The sequence below is a fragment of the Haliotis rubra genome, unplaced genomic scaffold (genome assembly GCF_003918875.1).
Source record: "Haliotis rubra isolate DU_JTF1 unplaced genomic scaffold, ASM391887v1 Scf261, whole genome shotgun sequence".
Lineage (NCBI taxonomy): Eukaryota > Metazoa > Mollusca > Gastropoda > Lepetellida > Haliotidae > Haliotis > Haliotis rubra.
The window spans coordinates 1,331,199-1,341,288 of record NW_025766681.1 but is presented as its reverse complement, the minus strand read 5'-3'; positions in this window follow the sequence as shown (position 1 = coordinate 1,341,288).

The window sequence follows — 10,090 nt, the reverse complement described above, 5'->3', positions numbered from 1 at the left end:
TCCACAATGCGTTTTAGGTACAATCAAGTTTGCAACATTCAAGGTCTCAGAAAATGTCTTTGTGGCAGATATGTTTAGGAGATATTTCCAAATAACTAAGGCAAATAATGATCGATATAAATTTTTTATAAATGATTTTTTACATATGTTCCCCATGTTGGTTAACTTTGTTTTGCTATATGTTTCAAGTGAACAATTAACATACCTTCGGCTGGGCAGGTTCACTCTGAACTGTTCTCTCACACCTGCTGTCATGACCTGAATGTAAACGAATTCCTATCTTGTATACATTTACTTGCATTTAACTGATGCTGTTAATATCTGATTGTGCTATGTTTAAAGTATTCTTCGTCACGATATGGCTGCAATATTGCCGATGTGACGTTAAATTTTAACTCACTCACTCACGCTGTTAAAAGTTGCCAGTTAGGAAACAATTAAGAATAACTAGTACAACCTACCTCACATGTTAATTGGGGCGGCTTCTCTCTTCTTATTATTTTGCTCTCGCATTTTTGTAACCACGATTCTCTAGTTTAATAAACAACAGACGGGAAACTGTTAATATCTGATTGTTCTATGTTAAAAGTTGCCAGTTAGGAAACAACTAAAAATGAATATTTCAACCTACCTCACATGTAAAGGTATTCTGTCTTTTTCGCAAATAAATAACACATAATTGTTGATGATTATGTTGCAGTCTGACACTTGAGAGTAATTGTAAACACACATATGTGAAACAAGATAAGATGTGTGTAAATGTGTCAATGTCATGTGTTCTGCAAGTTGGACGCTCTGATGCTAATAATCTGTTTCCCTCTACTCCAGGTTCCAGACAGCTGGAGTTTATTTCTTACAGACAAAGCTGTCTGAGATGTCAGGCAACAAATTAAATGGCATCGTTTGAAATGATTCATACACAGTTCGAAGACAGACCTCGAGTTTAAACTATATTTATAAGGTTGAATTTCTTAATTATTCAGTGTAACGCGTATTGGGTCACGAGGAGAGGATAAGAGAGGAATTGTTAACCCAAGAAATGTTGTGCTATTTACCCCTTTTGTTTAGATACAGTAATCGTCAACTACAATGTTTCTATATACATTTATTATTATTTACATTGATATATCTTAGATGTAGTTTATCGAAACGTCTATTCCTATCGCAAACTTTTGACACACAATACCGCATCTTAAAACCCCTTAATCCGCCTGCGACTGATCATCGATGATCGATAATGAACATATATCCAATATATTAATGGGACATTGATTTTAATTGCTTTCATGGCTTATAGATACAGTGAATTCGCAAGATTTTCAAGACAACTTCACCAAAACATTTCACTTCCTGACATGCTCACCCTGCATGTGTTGTGAATATATAATCAGAGGATGTTTTGTCATCGATAAATTATGTTTCAAACTTTAATTGGCGCGGCTTCTCTCTTCTTCTTAATTTTGCTCTCGCTGTTTCGTAACCACGTTTCTCTAGTTCAATAATCAACAAACGGGAAAGTTTCACAAATACATGCAATATATAAGAAGTTGTTATCCACAACGTTTGTTAAATAATGTACGCCCCAACTTCTAAAATGCCACTCAAAGAAGACATACGGTAAAAGTCAAATAGGTGATTGCATCAGTTATCACTTTCGTCACTGATGCGTCAAATGTGCAAATGCCATCCATAAATGTCTAGCAAGAAACGTTTTGTACGTTTTATCTGTCAGTGCTGTATCGAATAATGTTTCGACAATCATTTGAAGCTGTTCAAAATCTTTCTCCAAAGTGCATGTTCGATCATAGAATTGAATACATGACACGTTTTACTGATAACTTACTTCTTTTGAGGTGAACGAGCAGCAAAAATAAGCTTTAAATGAAGGAGCAAAAATTAGCTCTGAAACGTTGTATAAAGAACTTCTTATTCACAAAAAGTGTCATGTATTCATGTCCTTCCAACTTCTAAATGCCTTTCAAGAACGACATTGGAGCTGCTGGAATATAGCTCGGCATAAACAGAACGTAGACTATTGGAAAGTTGACGTCACCCATTTTGTCATACGATTTGTGATAGTCTTTTTTTCTTCCAATCAGTGTCTTTATGTATAGATTGGTTTCACTGCTTTATTTTACCTCTAGTTCTGGCTGCAAATCAGTAATATAGAATCGGCTGTATGACAATTATTGCACGACATCCGATCATCAATATACATGAACTTTTTTCCTTGGTCATATTCCTTTGTTCTCAGTTTACCAATCGAGCAGAAATTCTGAGTCTTTAAGAACCAGACCAGCAGCTTTTGTGCGCTGGCGTTCAGGTGCCTTAGTCTGAGAACATGGGTTTTAAACATGTATTAGAACATATACCTTATTGAGAAAGTGTAATCTCAAATATAACATTTTACATTTGACCACTTTCTGAACGTCATTGTGAATTCATTGTAATTTGGGTCTTGGAAATTATCTGTGAAACGTGGTCCGGTCACATGACCTGGCGTGACAAATGTCCCCGGCACAGTCAAGTGGCGTCCGCCTTGTATGTAACAATGGACAACAAAGCAAGACATTATCAGAAGCCCTAGTCCTGCAAACGGAGCACGCTTGTGTGCTTCTTCATCCTCTGTAGCAAGTCAGACGGGAAATTTGGTTGGAATTGTGGGGCTCATTTCGCTCTATTAACAAGCCGCCTCCAGCAGGCGTTTTTGGTGCTTCCATTCCTGCGTCAACGTCGTAATGACGTTGTCAATGGTGACGTTAATAGGTATTGAGATATCACGTGGCGCGAACGAGAACGCTGATGGACATACACACAAGTGATCGCCCGAGATACATCGTCAGCATATATCGACATCGGAGTGATAGTGTTATGGTCCCAGTCGAAATGTTGCAAGTGACAAATCCGCCATGCATTTTTCAGCGTTTAATGTAATCTGAGCCTATCTAGGTAACAGCTGACGCGGAAGAGTATTCAAATAATTCATAGGACTAGACAACGATCATTATAAGATATAGACAGTGGAACAATCAAAGAGGGGGATAGGGGGCAATTATTGATATGATAATGATGATGCGTCTGGTACCGAGGTTATTTCTCTCCCACACAGCTATCGATCTATTACTGTCTCACGGACACCCTCGCTATCGTGTTCCCCCTTCCCCACGGACTTCCTCGCTATTGCCCATCGTGCTCCCCTCCATTTCTCCACGCTTCACCCAAAGCTCTAGGAAGTGCTATCTTTCCACCAGAATCACAACAAAGAACAAATTTGCATAACTTCCCAATACACTTGGGTATCCAAAAGAAACCCTCAAAACCGATTCATCTTTTTTTAATAAAATAAAGAATGCATAAAATTATCTCGGAGCAATCCGGAAACAAGGATCCAAATAGGAAGGTATCCGGAAAGTTTCTTGAAAACGAAAACCGAACTGAAAAGTGTAGCCGTATCTAAAACGGTTGTGGCGTGCATTAGTGCATTATGTTTTTGTATGGATAACATTCCCTTCATATATGTCGCATTGAGAGAGTTGTTTATGTAAAAGTATCTTTTTGACCATAAAACACACTGTGTGTATTGTCTCTATGTATTATTTGATTGTGTCGTCGTACCCCTGGCATGACCTAAACTCACTCACATATTTAACATTACTTTTTCTTCGAAAGCTTCTTCTAAAATCTCTGATATTTACTGTAACCTTCTGGAAAAGGAAGGGGTCAGTTTGCAGTTTATGTGGGTACGTGGACTAGCGAACTACAGCAGTACGTTCACATCCTGTGGGGGCATCAGAGAAATCGGTATGTTTCAATGAAAGAGGATGTTTCAGTGAAATGGAAGTTAACAGGTTGCAACTTTTTAAATTAGGACAACATAACACAGATCATAGTCTTTTCTCTTGTTTGGAAATTGATAAAAACATGCTCATAAATGGCGTGATTACAACGTCGTGACGTTCGCCAGAAGAGGTATGAATCCGTGTGTGTGTGTTTGTGATAAATAACGGTATGAATCAGTGTCTGTGTGATATACAACACCTTATCTGTGAGTGGTTTATTCCTGGTTTCGCCGCTGCAAATCAGCACTGAACCTGACCCCAGCAGAAGGACAACTGGACATGCTTGACCATGTTCGAGGTGACCTCAGGTTCAGGGTGTGTTGTATTTGTCACACGTCCATGTTCCTATATAGAATGGATGTATATAGAAGGGACAGTTTCCCGGCAACGCAGCAGTTTGAAAGCCAGCCCATTTCTTTTTTCTACAGACAAGGACAAATGACAATCCGGCAGGTCTTTAGTCCTTAGTATCCGGACAATCTCCTGGTTTGAGGTCCACTATCCGGACCCACAATCCACAATCCAGTCAATCGACATAACCGAACACCTCACTATCTCGGGAAGTCTTTATAACTGAATCGGCATATAGCAATGAATCCAGATTTTTTGGGCATGGACATTTGATATTTCGGCGATTTTACCTATACTACCCATCAAAAGTTTAGACTCACTTTAAACACTCAATATATGTTATGTATATATATGCGGTTACATCGAAGATGAATTCTACACTAACTTGTGGGAACCAACTGCAAAACCGTATGCAGATGAACTGCACGAGGATCATGCATTAAGTTGCTGAAAAGCATGTGCAAATACCGTGCATGTGAACAGCTGCGTTTTGGTGAAAAGTTTTGTTAAGAATTCGCCAATTTTCACTGAGTTTCATTTATTGAACTGATGACAATAAACGTTTCAACGTTACAAATTTGTTTTACAATACATCAGTTCATCTGTAAACAGTACCCTTAAACTGTATAGAATAATTTGCAAAACATAGTTTAGATCAGTTGACTGAAGTAAGTGGCTACATTTACACTAATGAGTGTAAAGTCTTGATGGGGAGTATAGAAACATAATGGCTGGGAGGAAACGGGGTTTCAGTGTACAGGGTTTTGACTGTGACAGTATAAGGGTAGCACTGTACACAGATATAAACTGTGAGGTGAGGTGAGGTGGAATTGGGTTTAACGTCGCGCTGGAGAATATTTCGCACATATGACAACGTGCATGCGTGTGTATGTGTATGTGGGGCTGCTTGTACTAGCCCAGACTTAGGCTGGTTTTATAGTGCTAGCTCACTGAGATACCATGCCGCAGTGAAGCATGAATACCCCACTCAGACACATTATACTGACTCCGAGCCGACCAGTCCTTGTTGTACCCATTAATGCCGAGCGCCAGGCAGGGACCAACAAGTACCATATTTTAACGTCTTTTGGTATGACGCGGCCGGGGATCGAACCCTCGGCCTTCCGCACTCCGGGCGGACGCTCTAACCACTACGCCACGGAAGCGGTCAGATATAAACTGTACACATACAGCATACTCCGTTTATAACGAACACGCATATACCGAAATGACGGATATGACGAACTGTCTTTGGTCCAGAGCACCTGCTGTATATTTGAGTTGAAATACGGTTATAAAAAATATTATTTAGTTCGTTATAACAATAGTTTGCTGTACAAAGTTTACAATCATTTCAAGTGTATTCATTTCAGATCTGTAATCAGAGTTTTGTGTTATTAAAGGCAATGTTATATGCCAGAGGACACCAGAAATTGCTTTTACAATTTGTACTTTGGAGAATCGAACCAGGGTCTACAGCATGACGATCAAACGCTTTAACTACTGGGCTACCCCACCGCCCCTCATACTTTAAGAAAGGCGGTCATGTAAACAAAGGTCTCTGACAGATAACAGATTGCTTGTTCCTTCAACAGCAATTTGGGTGTTTCTGAGTGTACAAACAGACAAACCTCGTGAGCCGTTCGCTCTCCAAGAGCCATACAAGTGACGAACTGTTCGTCAGATACAGGGCTTCGTCACTTAGCGATAGTTCAACGTCAGGCTACTTCTAAATACAGGGCATCGTGTTATGGAAGGATACGGTGTTAGGGGCTGAAGGCGCTTACCAATACTTGACTGTCAACATTTCAACCGAAAACAAGTTGCACAAAAGTATAAAATAATGATACGTGATAAAACTGACACGCCATATGTGACAAAACTTATATGTGGCAGAATGGTTCCTAACTATATAATAATATCATGTAAACTATTTTGGCACGGTGAGTAGGTGAGCTTTGTTTGAGAAGGCCAATCAAAACCGTAATCATCGGACCCAGGTACGACTAGGGATTGTTTATCTGCACGTCATGAAACTAAATTCCTGTGATCATAGCAAGTTTTTTGTCGCTGTTGCTCACATACATACAACGGAGTTTGCACGGAGTTGAAGTACAAATTATCACTTAAATACGTACTTTAATATACAGTTGACCTCGCTCATCGCCAGAATCTGACTTATGACAGAAAACCCTACTACTAAAACACCAGTCTCTCCTAAAACGAATGAAACAAAACGAAAAGAAACAAAGGTCCTTAGACACATGCATGTGTCTTTACCAATTCTCCTGTTAGAGGTTTATAACTAAGCAAGCCTTATCCTGCCACTTTTGTAGCATAAAATGTTTTTTCAACGAAAGTTCTCGTTGCTTCGATCATGTTATCGTTGCTTCCACTATTTTCTTCTTCATTCGAGTATTTTCTCGTTGCTTTGAGTATTTGCTCGTTGATTCGAGTATTTTTTCGTTACTTCAATTATTTTTTTTCCGTTGCTTCGATTAATTTCTCGTTGCTTCAAGTTTCTGCCAAAACTTCAAATTTCGTTGAAGAAACGAGAAAATACACGAAGTAACCAGTAAATAGTCGAAATTTCAAGTTTTAAAACACACCAACCTATTTACCAATTTGAATTAAGAAACGCTTATGTAACTTTCAAATCCATCGACACAGGTGGATCCAAGGTGGCGCAGTTGCTAGTGCTACTACCAGGATTGAATCCAGATCAATACCATCAAGAGTCCTTGATGGCAGCTGTTGTCTTCTTGTTTGATTTTTTCAAGTCAGCAATTGTTAAATGATATGGTTGGGGGTTACGAAATAGATCTCTATCACACATTTTGATTGTCTTGCATAAAATACATTTTTGGCTTTAAAATTGGTAGAGTACATTTGATAAGTGAAATTGTTAGTGATTGCGTCCTCGTAGGACTGGAGTAGTGTTACATGATTGTCCACCAGGGAAGGTACGTAAGACCATACCTTTCAAGGGGAAGTAATTAAATCTCGCTAAACTATAGTCTGTTTGCAGTGAAAACGTACCGATGAATTTCACTTTAAACAAAAAAGTAAATCAAATTAAGTGAAATAAAGATTGCGAATCCTCATAATTTTACCTTGCCAATTGAACATTTGAATCTCAGAATTTTATTCATCCTAGGATAAAAGTTATTTAACAAACGATCATAGATTCAAATCGCTATTATTGGTTTGTATTACAAGGGGGTAAGCACAGTAGATGGAACAGTGAAACAAATGCACGTGCGGTACGTGATGAGCGTTAACTCAGACCAACCCCACTTGTTCTCGGTGTTTCATTTAATGTGCATACACCCTTGTAATACAAACCAATAATAACGATTTGAAACTATGATCGTTTGTTAAACAACTTTTATCCTAAGTTTAGTAAAATTCTGATATTTAAATGTTCAGTTGGCAAGGTAAAAAATTATGCGGATTCGCAATCTTAATTTCACTTTATTCGATTTACTTTCTTGTTTAGAGTGAATTTCATCGGTACGTTTTCACTGCAAACAGACTATAGGCAGTATTGTTCTGTGATTAGTACAGTACAGGTTGACGGCATAATATTGTAGACAATGAACAATGTTGTATGGTGATTGACTGAATTTTTACTTTACATCACATCGACTACAAATATCGCCACAAGCAAACTTGATATTTATAAGTGTCGTTGTAGAAATGGGAACTATCCTGGTAGTAATCTGTTTGAACAGAAGCGTGTCCAGGATTCAGCGCCCCGTTCCTCAAAGCGATCGTAGCGCTAAGGTGATTGTAACTCCCATACTGTAACATAGACTTACGACTGTCGTAGAGCTATGGTCGCTTTGAGGAACGGGGCCCTGGTGTTTTACTGAGTACATCTTGTCTGGCTATATTTTGTTGACCGAGATGGACGTGTGTGTATATGCACTAATATTGATTATAGTTCCACTGTTGTGCTACCGGTAAAAAATCGAACGATGAGTAATTGGCCTATCAAACTCCTTTTTTATTGATAACGGAAGTGCGCCTCCATTCGTTGTTCTCAGCATTGACAAACGCTTTAATCAACACAAAATTTTAATATCCAAGGATGAATTAGTAAGTCGCCACAGGTATATAAGATATTGAACATGGAGCAAATCGGTACAATATAAGTTGTTTTAACCGTCACGAGGGGGCCATGGGTTGATGTACCCTGGATGTTTGTTTATGTTCCCTGAGCCCGAAGGGAGAGGGGAACACAAATAAACACTGAGGGTACATCAACTCATGGGCCCCGAGGGACCAGTGAACAACATATTTATCTTGAACCGAACACCTTAATGTTAATTTTGAATTGTTTGAAGCACGGGTACAAATCTTTTTGTAGCCATCGCTAGATTTTGCTGACAAGAAAAACAGATTTAGAGTTATCTCCCTTCCATCGACTTGCATTCGCAAAACATCGGTAATTTCCGTACATCATACGTGATTCAATGTATTTCGAGATAAAGAATTACTACCACGAAGTACCAAATGAGTTGCCATTGACAGCGGGGTACATTGAAATGTTACTCGCTTGTAAGTGGGGTACATTGAAAATAAGAGAAGAGCGCTCAGCCAATCAGAAAGCGACATTTATGTGTGAGGTAAGATAATGACGGAGGGATTGTTTGATGGGGAAGGAAAGCCCGAAGTAACGCAGTGCGTTTCTCACATGGCCTCGTGTGTTGCTGACAAATCTGGGAACTTACAGTAAACACATAATGCACTGAAAGTGACGACTGTTATTACTTCGTCATAACCGTAGTTCGTTATACGCATTTCGACTGTACTACACAGCAAGTAGCCTGGACCAATACTACTGTTCTATATATCCGTCAGTTCGGTATAAGCGTGTTCGTGACAGAAGTAGTTTACTGTATTAATCAGGTCAAGCTGACGACCGGTGTCAAAATACTTTTCACGAATTGCGGCGCCTTTGACGACTTGGGCACCCGCGTCCTCAATGTGATTACGTGGATTGGTTATATCGTGTATAATGAGGAATATTATAAGGGTAATGCTATTTTTAAGGGCATTATCATTTGCAGAAGCCCGCGGTCTTCCACAAATGATAATGCCCTCAAAAATAGCATTACCGTTATTATTGCTAAAATACATGGAATTTGTGTTGAAACAATGAAGGAATTTGACTGTACGTTTACTCAAAACCAACTTCTGACGGGGTAGACTGCCCGAATGCAATTACGTCATCGAACAATTCAAGTGACGTCACAACAGAAAGTGACGATATTCGAACTTGGCCTTTGACAAGACCATAGCCTGCAACATGTCAGTGTTCGGTTTTGGTCCAACAACAACGTTAATAGTGCAATTGTTAAGGTTAGCACAAACAAAAAAGCCAATATTACAGCTATTTAAAGTGGGAATTCGTGTTGCTTTAACTTGTTTGACCCAGAATATCTGCCAGTCCAAAGCCAATGTCGAATGAACCGACGCACCCACTATGACGTCACTTGACAACAGAACTGATAGTGGCCCGTCGTTAAGGTTGAGCAGTCCAATATCATTTGCAGCGGCCCGCAAATTTCTGATAATAGAAGGGCCGTTTCATGATAATTCCATTTGTTTTAGCTATAAATCAGGGTATCACCCCACATAATTCCGATGGCTCAAAAGGCTTTGTTTCAACTTTGTACGTTTATCCAGGCCTCAGCGATGAAATGTTTAATTCTCAATGTATCAGATTTCTTGCTGCGCTTTCACTAACATTACTATGGCATCACGGTGTGTCAGCGTAATGTTGAAGGAGAGCCGTAACTGACCCGGCTGGAGACGTTCAGTTCTTTCTGAAATACGGAAGTATGGCGAGAGGCTCGAGAACAGAGCGAATCAAGGATTTGAACCACGATCTG